The sequence below is a fragment of the Rhinoraja longicauda genome, chromosome 35, assembly GCF_053455715.1.
Source record: "Rhinoraja longicauda isolate Sanriku21f chromosome 35, sRhiLon1.1, whole genome shotgun sequence".
Lineage (NCBI taxonomy): Eukaryota > Metazoa > Chordata > Chondrichthyes > Rajiformes > Arhynchobatidae > Rhinoraja > Rhinoraja longicauda.
The window spans coordinates 20,268,757-20,283,278 of record NC_135987.1 but is presented as its reverse complement, the minus strand read 5'-3'; the positions used below and the strand labels follow the sequence as shown (position 1 = coordinate 20,283,278).

The 14,522-nt window shown below is 47.8% G+C and overlaps 1 protein-coding gene across 2 annotated transcripts in view; it reads right to left on the bottom strand.

Annotated features, from left to right (window-relative positions):
* The window catches only part of LOC144609913 (annexin A4-like), a 55,086-nt gene extending 40,857 nt beyond the window's left edge, over positions 1-14,229 (bottom strand). For both annotated transcript variants that reach the window (XM_078428312.1, XM_078428313.1), the window contains exon 1: positions 13,908-14,229. The gene's annotated coding sequence lies outside the window, so the exon portion shown is untranslated. The remainder of the gene's footprint in view (positions 1-13,907) is intronic.
* Between the last annotated feature and the right edge of the window lie 293 nt (positions 14,230-14,522).

The following is a 14,522-nucleotide window of genomic DNA, read 5'->3' as shown; positions in this document are numbered from 1 at the left end:
GCCTAATTCTCCTCCTACCACTGATGAGCTGATGATCAGGGCCAGCAACAAATCACCTCAGACAGGGAGTATAAGAAAATAACTGCAGATGCTGGTACAAATCGAAGGTATTTATTCACAAAATGCTGGAGTAACTCAGCAGGTCAGGCAGCATCTTGGGAGAGAAGGAATGAGTGATGTTTTGGGTCGAGACCCTTCTTCAGTCCTCCCTCAGACAGGGTCGGCCTGGGAAGGCCATCGATCCGGAGAGCAGTAGGAATCACAGAGAGGGAGCAGTGAGAGAGAAGGTCTTGCAGAACTCCCGGAGGAAGGATCGCCAGGATTTAGTTTAATTGCCCTCATTAATCGTTAATCTCCATGGGTGAGTTTGAACAGGTCCCAAACTAAGCCTCAAAGTCCAAGCAAACGCTGTCACTACAAATCCACTGGAGCTTTACCGCCTCATTAATTGCGCTGAATTCCTTTTGGACCCACTGTGTTGGCGGGCATGAGCAAGTAGCCCCAGGATCAGTCTCCCTGGGCTCCTGTTTCACCTACACAAAGGCACACATTGTTTTCAAAAGATTTCTATGTTACCAGTCACAAGGTCAGAACGTCCAGAACGTCATTCAAAGATGCTGCTATATTATGGAAGGTATCACCAAATGCTGGAGTAACTCAGCAGGTCAGGCAGCACCTAGGAGAGAGGGAATGGGTGACGTTTCGGGTCGAGACCCTTCTTCAGACTGATATATTATAGTCAATGTAGGAAATGCCCTTGCTTTCCCTCTCTTCCCATTCCTCCCCCTTTCCCGTTCCCCGACCAGTCTGACTGTCTCCCCAGTCTGACTGTCTCCGACTACATTTTATCTCAAACATGTTTGCTTTGTCGTTACCTTCTCCCAGCTAACAATGATCTATTCTACATTTCCCCTTGAATTTCCTTCCCTTTGTCTTGTTTTCACACCTTAATCTTCCTTATCTATGTACCGCCCTCTCCCCTGACTTCAGTCTGAAGAAGGTTCGACCAGAAACATTACCTATTCCTGCTCTCCAGAGATGCTGCCTGTTGTGCTGACTTACTCCAGCATTTTGTGGCTAAATACATTGCACCAACTTATAGTGCATCAATCGGTCAGACAGCGAAGTGATTAGACACAAAATGCTGGAGTAACTCAGCATGACAGGCAGCATCTCTGGAGAGCAGGAATAGGTAATGTTTCTGGTCGAACCTTCTTCAGACTGATAGTCAGGAGAGAGGGAGTCTCGAGATATGGGGGGTAAGGTGTGAAAAGGACAGATCAAAGCAGACGATGCTAAGGAGAGGGGAAGGTGACAAGGAAGAATATAATCAGTAAAATTAATCAGAGGACAGTGAAACTAGTCGGAGAACCAGGGTGGGGGAGGAACGGAGAGAGGAGGAGAAAGCAAGGGTTACTGGAAGTTGGAGAAATCAATAGTCATACCGCTGGGTTGTAAGCTGCCCAAGCAAAATATGTCATCAGTTTAGTTTAGTTTAGTTTAGAGATACAGAGTGGAAACAGGCCCTTCGGCCCACCGAGTCCGTGGCGACCATCACTAGCACTAGCACTATCCTACGCACAAGGGACAATTTTTACAGAAGCCAATTAATCTACAAACCAACACGTCTTTGGAGCGTGGGAGGAAACCGGTACACCCGGAGAATACCCACGCGGTCACGGGGAGAGACTGGTGGTTTAAACAGGATTAATGTTTCAGGTGGATGATCTGGGGAAGAGTTCCAATTACTCAGTGGGACGGGCAGCATCTCTGGATACAAGGGAGGGGTGGTGTTTCGGGTCGAGATGCTTCTCAAGAAGGGAGTTGACCCAAATCGTCACCCATTCCTTCTAACCGGAGATGCTGCCTGGACCGCTGACTTACTCCAGCATTTGGTTATATCCTCGGTGTGAACCAGCGTCTGCAGTTCCTTCCTACACAGTTACAATGACGGGCAGGCTTTCTCTGAAAGGAGAAGGGGTTGGCGAATAGTCAAGCTACATGGTAATAAATGTAGAAGTAACAACTGGTATTTACACAGGCAACTCATTATACTCCAGGTTTGTTGCCAAAATAACAGAGGTGTATAAATACTAGGATTGCCAACTATCTCACTCCCAAATACGGGACAAGGTGACGTCTCTGCCTCGCGTCCCACGTGACCTCACCCAGCCAGCGGCCACGTGCTCCCGCTCCATCAATGGCGGCCGCCATTGTACAGCCTGCCGCTGTAGGCCGGGGCAGTGCAGGTTAACGGAGTGTGTTCGGGGAGCGGGGCCGATTGCTACGCAACTTCCGTTAGGCGAACACACTCGGCCCCGCTCCCCGAACACACTCCGTTAGCCTACACTGTCCCGGCCTACAGCGGCCCGCGGGCCTAATACGGGGCAAGGGCGGTCCCGTACGGGACAAACCAGTTTAGCCCAAAATACGGGATGTCCCGGCTAATACGGGACAGTTGGCAACCCTAATAAATACGCACATATCCTCGAGTCCAATTCATGCAGGCTGTTTCTTTGAACAAAGGCATGATCCTGACAATAAGCACAGGCCAACATTGCTTAGGCCCAAAACAACACAAGCTTCAGGAAACGATGGCTGCTGACAAAACACAGGAACTGTGCACGGGGAGGCAAATATTTGTTCATCTCTCTTCAACACAATTTGACCTTATGGAAGTAAAGTGCTTAAATGTCAGAAAACGCCAAAGAGGTTCCCTTTGACCGTATCTCTTCTGTTTCCAGATCCCATCCACCCATAAACCATGATCGAAAATCCAGAAAAGAACACAAAGTGCTGGATTAACTTTTTTATCTCTCTTGTTTATCATATCGTTTACAGTGTACCATGTTTACATGTTCTGTTGTGCTGCTGCAAGTAAGAATGTCATTGTTCTATCTGGGACACACGCCAATAAAACTCTCTTGACTCTTGATAGTGTGGCCGATATCATGTCGGGAATTCAGTGCCATGTCATGCACAAGCCAACTCCATTTTGGTCCATGTGAAAATCACCGGATGCTCTGACTTAATGCTATTGTTTGGGAGATAAATATTGCACAGGACATTGTGGAGAACTCGGTGTAAAATCGCGCTTTAATTTCCCGAGCTTTGCATACCACCTCAGTGTAGCCGACTATTCTTACTGTTCAAGTAGACTTGAAGGGACGAATGGCCTAATTCTGCTCCTCAAACTTATGAAAGAGCCAGCTACCATCTTAGAGAAGTGAAAGCATTCGGTGGAGTACATGCTAGAAATAAACTCAAAGCCTTTTCCATTTAACTTTATTTCCATGTCTTTTAAAAACAGTATTATTGGCAAAACTCCCAGTAACATCACCAGAATAGGTCACATGAAAGCCAATATTTGCATCTGATATTAACTTCCTCATAGATTTCTACAGAGCGAGCATGAGAAGATCGATGATAAAGCACTTGAATAAACATAGAAAAAAGGTGCAGAAGGAAGTCATTCGGCCCATCAAGCCAGCTCCGCCATTCAATATGATCATGGCTGATCATCTAAAATCAGTACCCCGTTCCTGCTTTCTCCCCATATGCCTTGATTCCGTTAGCCCTAAGAGTTATATCTAACTCTGTCTTGAAAACATCCAGTGAATTGGCCTCCACTGCCTTCTGTGGCAGAGAATTCCACAGATTCACAAGTCTCTGGGTGAAGAAGTTTTTTCTCATCTCAGTCCTAAATGGCCTACCCCTTATTCTTAAACTGTGACCCCTGGTTCTGGACTCCGCCAACAATGGGAACATTTTTCCTGCATCTAGCCTCGCCAGTCCTTTACGAATTTGATATGTAGACGTGGCATCTACATAACTGGTTTTTTTGTGCAGTCATTTTTTAGATTTAGATTTAGAGATACAGCACGGAAACAGGCCCTTCGGCCCACCGAGTCCGCGCCGCCCAGCGACCCCCGCACATTAACACTATCCTACACACACTAGGGACAACTTTTTACATTTACCCAGTCAATTAACCTACATACCTGTACGTCTTTGGACAATAGACAATAGACAATAGGTGCAGGAGTAGGCCATTCAGCCCTTCGAGCCAGCACCGGAAATGGAAATGGAAGATCTCGGAGAAAACCCACGCAGGTCACGGGGAGAACGTACAAACTCCGTACAGACGGCGCCCATAGTCAGGATCGAACCTGAGTCTCAGGCGCTGCATTCGCTGTAAGGCAGCAACTCTACCGCTGCGCTGCCCCTAATCACTGGAATATCAGAGACCCAGTAGCATTCAACTCTGAGGGTGGCATGGCCAGTCTCTCTGGACTCCTACGTAAGCATTCATTCTTCACAAGAATTTAGTTTATTGATAGAAGACACTGCATGATAAACAGGTCTTTGGACCAATGAGTCCACGTCGACCATCGATCACTTGTTCACACTAGTTCCACGTTATCCCACTTTCTCATCCACTCCATACACATCAGCGCCAATTTACAGAGGGCCAATTAACCCACGAACCGGCAAATCTTTGGGAAGTGGGAAGAAACCGGAGCACCCGGAGAAAGCCCGCACAGGCCACGTGGAGGACGTGCAAACTCCACACAGACAGCACCCAAGGTCAGGATCGAACCGTGGTCTCTTGGTGCTGTGAAGCAGCAACACTACCAGTTGCACACAATATTTCTTAAAACAAGTTATTTCGTCATGTTAAGCATTCCTCCGTATGGAAACCTGAGATGTTGAATATGGCTGGTATTCTCCAATATTATAACAATAGACAATAGGTGCAGGAGTAGGCCATTTGGCCCTTCGAGCCAGCACCACCATTCAATGTGATCATGGCTGATCATTCTCAATCAGTACCCCGTTCCTGCCTTCTCCCCATACCCCCTGACGCCGCTATCCTTAAGAGCTCTATCTAGCTCTCTCTTGAATGCATTCAGAGAATTGGCCTCCACTGCCTTCTGAGGCAGAGAATTCCAGATTCACAACTCTCTGACTGAAAAAGTTTTTCCTCATCTCCGTTCTAAATGGCCTACCCCTTATTCTTAAACTGTCAATACTTTAAAACTGCTTCATTTGTTATGAGGAACTTCGCAAAAGATAGGGCGGTACAATGACACAGCAGTAAAGTTGCTGCCTCACAGTGCCAGAGACCCGGGTTTGATCCTGACCTCGGGTACTGTCTGAACGGAGTTTGTACATTCTCCCTGTGACCGTGTGGTTTTCTCCAGGCGCACCGGTTTCATCCCACACTCCAAAAACGTGCAGGTTTATAGAAATTGGCTTCAGTAAAAATTGTAAATTAACTCGAGTGTGCAGGGTAGAGCTAGTGCACACGGTGATAGCAGGTTGGCACGGACTCGATGGGCCGAAGGACCTGTTTCCGTGATGTATCAATAGACAATAGATGCAGGAGGAGGCCATTCGGCCCTTTGAGCCAGCACCGCCATTCAATGTGATCATGGCTGATCATTCTCAATCAGTACCCCGTTCCTGCCTTCTCCCCATACCCCCTGACTCCGCTATCCTTAAGAGCTCTATCTAGCTCTCTCTTGAATGCATTCAGAGAATTGGCCTCCACTTCCTTCTGAGGCAGAGAATTCCACAGATTCACAACTCTCTGACTGAAAAGGTTTTTCCTCATCTCAGTTCTAAATGGCCTACCCCTTATTCTTAAACTGTGGCCCCTTGTTCTGGACTCCCCCAACATTGGGAACATGTTTCCTGCCTCTAACGTGTCCAACCCCTTAATAATCTTATACGTTTCGATAAGATCCCCTCTCATCCTTCTAAATTCCAGTGTATACAAGCCTAAATTCCAGTGTATCGCTAAACTAAACTAAAACTCAACTTAAGCATTGCTCTGCAAGGAAATCTTGCAATGTTGGAAAATAGTTGCTATTTCCCAACATTACAACAGCGATCTAACTTTAAAACTGCTTTGTTTAGTATGAGGAACTTTAGCTGGGATGCAGGGTCTTTAACTGGGTCTGGTGTTGCATTCCAGGGCAACAAACGAGCTGTTATAGTTCGACGTATTTTTTCAGGCTGTTATGCAAATAAAAAATCATCGGCAAAAAGGAAAATATGACTGCTCGGAGCAAGAACCCTCTCAGAGTGTTCAGACCAACCCTGGGCGTGTTGCAACAGACTGCACTCCACACACATACACACACAAAGTCTAACACTTGTAATTAACAGGAAGTCATAAAGTAAATTATATATCACGAGGTTTGAAACTTCCTACTAGCTCTCTGCGAAAATAAAAAAACTTCAAAGGAAAGGGTCATCGGTGGCAGAAACGGTGTAAGACGTGCTCAAGATACAAACAGTCAAGTCATTCAGCCCAGAATCAGGCCCTTCGGCCCGACTCTTCCATCTAAGCTACTCCGCAGAAACAAGGAACTGCAGATGATGGTTTAGATAAAAGGACACAAAGTGCTGGAGGAACTCAGCGGGTCAGGCAGCATCTCTGGGCAATAGGTGCAGGAGGAGGCCACTCGGCCCTTTGAGCCAGCACCGCCATTCAATGTGATCATGGCTGATCATTCTCAATGGAGAACATGGATAGGTGACGTTTCACAGAGTGCTGGAGTAACTCAGCAGGTCAGGCAGCATCTCTGGAGAACATGGATAGGTGACGTTTCACAGAGTGCTGGAGTAACTCAGCGGGTCAGGCAGCGTCTCTGGGGAACATGGATAGGTGACGTTTGAGGACCGGACACTTCTTCTCCACGTTTTGCCCGCATTCCTCTAGTCCTTTCCTATCCATGTACCTGTCCAAGTAGGCATGTTGTTACAGTACCTGCCTCATCTACTTCCTCTGGCAGCTCATTCCCTCCACCCTCCAAGCAATCTCGGAATGTGGAAATACACTAAGCTCAAGGGAAAAATATTGCTGCGTTTGGAGTAGGGTCCTGACCCAAATCATCATGTTTATTTCTCTCCGTAGATGCTACTGCACACCCTGTGTTCCTCCAGCAATTTGATTTTTGCTCAAGGTCACAGTGTCTGTAGTCTCTTGTTTCTACCTGTTAATGTTGGCTCGAGAGACAAATGTCACCCTATCACCAGCACAGGGCTGATAGACAATAGACAATATTGCAATGATTCCAGCGCATACAAGCCCAGTCGCTCCAGTCTTTCAACATATGACAGTCCCGCCATTCCGGGAATTAACCTAGTAAACTTACGCTGCACGCCCTCAATAGCAAGAATATCCTTCCTCAAATTTGGAGACCAAAACTGCACACAGTACTCCAGGTGCGGTCTCACTAGGGCCCTGTACAACTGCAGAAGGACCTCTTTGCTCCTATACTCAGCTCCTCTTGTTATGAAGGCCAACATTCCATTGTTTATTTGGACTGCAGAAAACAGGCCATTCAGCCCATCTGGTCCTTACATGGTGTTCTTACCCCATGCGAGTTCAGACTCCGTGTCCCAACTTTCATCTTGTCGTAGGTTTATAAAACGTTGGCCTGGCTGCATTTGGAGCGTGCAGTTTTAGTCCCCCCGTTACAGGCAGGATGTGGAGGCTTTGGAGAATGTGCAGAAGAGGCTCACCAGAATGCTGCGTGGAATAGAGGGTATTAGCTAGAAGTAGAGGTTGTGCAAACTTGGCTTGGTTCCTCTGGAGCATCAGAGATCGAGGGGAGACCTCATAGAAGTACGTACAAATTCTGAGATGCATAGATAGAGAAGAGAGTGTGAACCTTCTTCCTCAGGTGAAAACATAAAAGACGAGAGAGCACAGCCTTAAGGTGAGAGGCTCCTCCTATTCACGTATAAAGCCCTAAATGGACATTCCCCCCCCTACATCAAAAATCTTCTAACTCCCCTCTCTAACTCCAGGTCCCTCAGGTCGGCCGACTTGGGGCTACTCACTATCCCGCGGTCTAGGCTTAAGCTCAGGGGTGACCGCGCTTTTGCGGTTGCAGCTCCTAGACTGTGGAACAGCATCCCTCTCCCCATCAGAACTGCCCCCTCCATCGACTCCTTTAAGTCCAGGCTCAAAACCTATTTCTACTCCCTAGCGCTTGAGGCTCATTGAGGAGGCGCTGTGAACTGTTTGCGTGCTACTGCATGTTTCATTTTTTTTCCTTAGTACCTAATCAGATGTACAGCACTTTGGTCAACGTGGGTTGTTTTTAAATGTGCTATACAAATAAAATTGACTTGACTTGACTTGACTTGTTTAAAGGGGGTGTCCAAGGCAAGTTTCTGACACAGAGGGTGGTGGGTGTCCGAAACATGTTGCCAAAGGGGGTGGAGGAGGCTGATACAATAGTGAAGAGGCTTTTCGATCTAGTACATGGATGTGCAGGGAATAAAGGAATATGGATCATAGGAGATTAGTTTCACTTGACATGGTGGTCAGTGTGGATATTGTGGGCCGAAGGGCCTGTTCCTGTGCTGTACTGTTCTGCAATCTAAAACATGGCAGGTTCCCCATCAGGCAACTGGTGCCTAGAGCAAAGATCTATTGATTTCTGCTTGGCTCTGAACCAGTACGCAGGAGAGCTTGCAGTGAACATCACCAGTTCCAACCTGCCCTCCGAAAATGCTGCATGAAATACTCCAATTACTGAAAATCTATCTGGATGCTCCAAACCAAAATTCTGGCAAAACAGTCACGGACAAAGCAGACCACAGGCACTGATCAATGGTCCTCAGCTGGAAATGTTAACCATTTCTCTTTCCGCAGATGCTGCCTGACTTTGTTGGGTGCTTCTAGCATTTCCCATTTCCATTGGACAATAGACAATAGATGCAGGAGTAGGCCATTTGGCCCTTCGAGCCAGCACCGCCATTCAATGTGATCATGGCTGATCATTCACAATCAGTACCCCGTTCCTGCCTTCTCCCCATACCCCCTGACTCCGCTATCATTAAGAGCTCTATCTAACTCTTTCTTGAAAGCATTCAGAGAATTGGCCTCCACTGCCCTTTGAGGCAGAGAATTCCACAGATTTACAACTCTCTGACTGAAAAAGATTTTCCTCATCTCCGTTCTAAATGGCCTACCCCTTATTCTTAAACTGTGGCCTCTGGTTCTGGACTCCCCCAACATTGGGAACATGTTTCCTGCCTCTAACGTGTCCAATCCCTTAATAATCTTATATGTTTCAATAAGATCCCCTCTCATCCTTCTAAATTCCAGCGTATACAAGCCCAGTCGCTCCAGTCTTTCAACACACGGAGAGGCTGAGTATCCGAAGGGGAGTGACCAGGGCCCCGAAAACAAACCCTTCCACCATCCGCAGAACTCATCCAGAGTGTGATGGGTCATTCTCCACACGTCACATCCAACCCAACTCTAGAAGTCCAAGACCTTAGGAGATGTTGGAACCTGTTCCTTTGGTACCCTGCCCATTAACCCAACCATTCCCTCTACCTCCAGAGATCCCACATTGCAGCATCGACAGGATGCCCCTAAGCATGGTTTACGCCAAGAGCTTCCTCTCCCAGGCCATTGACCTCCATCACCAAGGCCAATCGGTGCCCCCCATTCACACAACATTCGAGCCACAGGCACGTACGAAGAAGGGTCTCCACCCCAAATGTCACCCACTCCTACTCCAGAGATGCTGCCTGACCCGTTGAGTAACTCCAGCATTCTGTGTCCAACTTCAGCATATTTCAATGTTCCTTCATCAGCAATGGATCAGGACAGCACTTGGCAAGGCCAACAACGGTTTACGAGTGCAATTCCCGATCATTCGCTCAAGAAAATGACATTTGCTCATAATTAAAAATTCTGATAATAGAATAGAAACGAGGTTTCCTGTGTCAACCATGTCTTTTTTGTATTTAAACCATACTTTTGTACAACCTGATTAAAACAATGTTTAAAAATAATATTTAACAACAGGCGGCATATTGGCTCAGCAGTAAAGTCCCTGCCTCACAGCACTAGAGACCTGGATTTGATCCTGGCAACGGTTGCTGTCTGTATGGAGTTTGTACGTTCTCCCCTATACGTGACCACATACGTTTTCCCAGGGTGCTCCGATTTCCTCCCACACTCCAAAGCTGTGCAGATTAGTATATTAATTGGCTTCGGCAAAATTGGAAATTGTCCCAAATGTATAGATTGGTGCTGGTGTACAGGCTGGTCGACGTGGGCTTGGTGGGCCGAAGGGCCTGATTCTACACTGTATCTCTAAGTTAAACTATAAACTAAGAGCTTTACTGGAATACTGCCCGCATTGGAGGGGATTAGCTACAAGGAGAGTTTGGACAAATCAGATTGTTTTCTCTGGAGCATCAGGGTCTGAGGGGAGACTGGATAGAAGTAGGAACGATTATGAGAGGCGTGGATAGGGTAGACAGTCAGAACCTTTCTCCCAGGATAGAAATGGCAAAGAGTAGGGAGTGTGACTTTAACATGAGACGACAGGGCAACGTTTAGAAGAGATGTGCAGGGCAAGGTTTTTTTTTAAACACAGAGTGGTGGGTGCTTGGAACATGCTGCCTGGGCTGCTGGTGGAGGCCTCCTGGAGGATCACCTGGCCATGATCATGAAGCTGGTGGAGGCAGATATGATCATGGCTTTATGAGGCTTTTAGAGAGGTACATGAATAAGTTGGGAACGTAGGGTATAGATCAAAAAGGCAGCCAACATCATCAGAGACCCACACCAGCCTGGCCACGCTCTCATTTCACCCCTGCCTTTGGGAAGAAGATACAGAAGTCTATTTTTTTAAGATTTAGAGATACAGCGCGGAAACAGGCCCTTCGGCCCACCGGGTCCGCGCCGCCCAGCGATCCCCGCACATTAACACTATCCTACACACACTAGGGACAATTTTTACATTTACCCAGTCAATTAACCTACATACCTGTACGTCTTTGGAGTGTGGGAGGAAACCGAAGATCTCGGAGAAAACCCACGCAGGTCACGGGGAGAACGTACAAACTCCGTACAGACGGCGCCCGTAGTCAGGATCGAACCTGAGTCTCCGGCGCTGCATTCGCTGTAAGGCAGCAACTCTACCGCTGCGCCACCGTGCCGCTCTGTAAACTGTCACGTCCAGGTTCAGGAGCAGTTCCTTCACCACATTCATCAGGCTATGAACACTACAACCTCTAAATGGGCTCTGAACTACATTGATTATTATTGTTAGTATTGCACTGTTATCATTTGTTTTTATATGTATGTGTGCATGTGTGTGTGTGTGTATATATATATGCATATGTGAGTATGTGTATATATACACACACACACACACTGAAGTTTTTTCTCGTTTATTATATAGTTTACAGTGCACTATGTTTACATATTCTGTTGTGCTGCTGCAAGTAAGAATTTCATTGTTCTATCTGGGACATCTATACACGAAAACTCTCTGTTTGTTTGTTTGACAATAAAACACTCTTGACTCTAGACGTACAGGCAGAGGGGATTAGTTTAACTTGACATTGTGCTCAGTACAGACATTGTGGGCCAAAGGGCCTGTACCTGTGCTGTACCTGATTGGGGGCACCGCCGTGAGGGAGGGGTGTAAGAACAAGGGGGGAACTGGCGCGCGGGGGTGGGGGGGGGGGAGGTTAGTTGTGGCTGGTAACAGGCGCAATCGATGGGACAGGTTTAGAGGGAAGTGGGCCAAACGCAGGCAGATGGGACTAGTGTAGATTGGACATGTTGGTCGGTGTGGGCAAGTTGGGCCGAAGGGCTTGTTTCCCCACTGTATCACTCTATCCAAAGCTTAACAGCTGGACACCCTTCTGAACACACACATGTAAGTTTGGCTCAAAATGTTCTATCAATAGACAATAGGTGCAGGAGGAGGCCATTCGGCCCATCGAGCCAGCACAGCCATTCAATGTGATCATGGCTGATCATTCTCAATCAGTACCCCGTTCCTGCCTTCTCCCCATACCCCCTGACTCCGCTATCCTTAAGAGCTCTATGTAGCTCTCTCTTGAATGCATTCAGAGAACTGGCCTCCACTGCCTTCTGAGGCAGAGAATTCCACAGATTCACAACTCTCTGACTGAAAAAGTTTTTCCTCATCTCAGTTCTAAATGACCTACCCCTTATTCTTAAACTGTGGCCCCTGGTTCTGGACTTCCCCAACATTGGGAACATGTTTCCTGCCTCTAACGTGTCCAACCCCTTAATAATCTTATACGTTTCGATAAGATCCCCTCTCATCCTTCTAAATTCCAGTGTATCCTATTGGGAATTTTGTGTTTCTCCACACACCCTTTCCAGCACAGAACCGGAACTGGATATTACAAAAAAACAAAAACATGGCAGATTATTCTGTAAACATCAAATGAGTAACATTGCTGTGGTGGTCTCAGTAATACTGCACTGCTCGTTACTTGGGTTTGGATCAAACCATGGGCTGACCAGAATTAGGTTTAGAATTGAGAATTTAAGAAATTCTCAGCAAAAAAATAAAAAATAGATTGAAAATTTAGAATTGGGACCAGGAGTGAGTGAGTGGTCTTTGGTCCGTTCTTTCTACACGAATTCAAGTCATGGGGAAAGCAAATCCGTGTGATCCGTGTCCCAAGACTAACACACGAGAAGACAACACCGAGCTGACTCTCTGGCCACTCCCTCGGTGCGAGTTTCACGTTAGTTTCAGTGCCTGCACCAGAACAGAAGCAAAGCTGCAGACAGAGTGGGTATACAGGGGGAACTGCAGATGCTGGCTTACACCGAAAAAAGACACAAGATGCTGGAGCAACTCAACAAGACAGGAGGCATCTCTGGAGAGAAGGAACGGGGTCGAGACCCTTCTTCAGACTCAGTCAGTCTCAGAGACCCAGTTGCAAGTTCTCTCCATGTTCTATCTGCTAGTCTGACAAGGGAGGGGAACAAATACATTCTTCCTGTTCCCTGTCTAATCCGCCCTTCATTAAATCCACCGACAACTAACCACCACCAGTTTAAACTCCATTTGGAATATCTTGGAGGACCAAGAACCCAACTCTCTGAAGAAGGGTCTCGACCCGACACCCTACCCGTCCCTTCTCTTTCTCTCCACAGATGTTGCATGACCCTGAGTTACTCCAACACTCTGTGTCCATGTTCTCCACAGATGTTGCATGACCCTGAGTTACTCCAGCACACTGTGTTCATGTTCTCCACAGATGTTGCCTGACCCTGAGTTACTCCAACACTCTGTGTCCATGTTCTCCACAGATGTTGCCTGACCCTGAGTTACTCCAACACTCTGTGTCCATGTTCTCCACAGATGTTGCCTGTCTCGTTGAGTTACCCCAACATTTTTGGGTCCTTCTTCGGTCTGAACCAGTATCTGCAGTTGCTACATGTTCTCCCCGCTGCTGAAGCTAATCGGATACAGTCGCTTGCGGGGAATTGGGGATCAGACCATCAGACCATCAGACCGAGCCTCAGACCATCAGACCGAGCCTCAGACCATCAGACCGAGCCTCAGACCATCAGATCATCAGACCATCAGACCGAGCCTCAGACCATCAGACCGAGCCTCAGACCATCAGACCGAGCCTCAGACTATCAGACCGAGCCTCAGACCATCAGACCGAGCCTCAGACCATCAGACCGAGCCGAGCCTCAGACCATCAGACCGAGCCTCAGACCATCAGACCGAGCCTCAGACCATCAGACCGAGCCTCAGACCATCAGACCGAGCCTCAGACCATCAGACCGAGCCTCAGACCATCAGACCGAGCCTCAGACCGAGCCTCAGACCATCAGACCGAGCCTCAGACCATCAGACCGAGCCTCAGACCATCAGACCGAGCCTCAGACCATCAGACCGAGCCTCAGACCATCAGACCGAGCCTCAGACCGAGCCTCAGACCATCAGACCGAGCCTCAGACCATCAGACCGAGCCTCAGACCATCAGACCGAGCCTCAGACCATCAGACCGAGCCTCACACAAAACATCAAGGAAAGGAAGCAGACTGGAAATTGCCAGACACCCCGACCTACCTGCTCACAGAATCCGCACCGTCACAAGTCTTGTCCTTCTCTTCTCTCGTCCTTCTCTCTCTCCCTTCTCTCTCTCTCTCCCTCCCTCCCTCCCTCCCTCCTCTCTCTCTCTGTGCTTTCTCTCTCTCCCTCCCCCTTCTTTCTCTCTCTCTCCCTTCTCTCTCTCTCCCTTCTGTCTCTGTGCTTTCTCTCTCTTCCTTCCTCCTCTCTCTCTCTCTCTCTCTCTCTGTGCTTTCTCTCTCTTCCTTCCTCCTCTCTCTCTCTCTCTCTCTGTGCTTTCTCTCTCTTCTCTCTCTCTCTCTCTCTCTCTCTCTGCTTCCCTCCCTCCCTCCTCTCTTCCTCCTTCTCCAGCGACAGTAGGCGTGTGTGTGTGTGTGTTACACAGCCCAGCCCAGCCCAGACACTCCCATTCGCAACGTCAAGGAAGCGGAAAACTGCAACAATCTTTTTTTTTTTTTAAATTTAAACCCCTCCCCCTCCTCCTCCCTACGTTGGTTTTATCACATTCTCTTCCGTGTAAAAGTGCAAAGTGAACTTCAAAATCACTTGCAGGTTGGCTGGCGGTGGGGGAAATGTGTGGAAAACGGGAAAAATGTCGAAGGGCGACTGCTAACT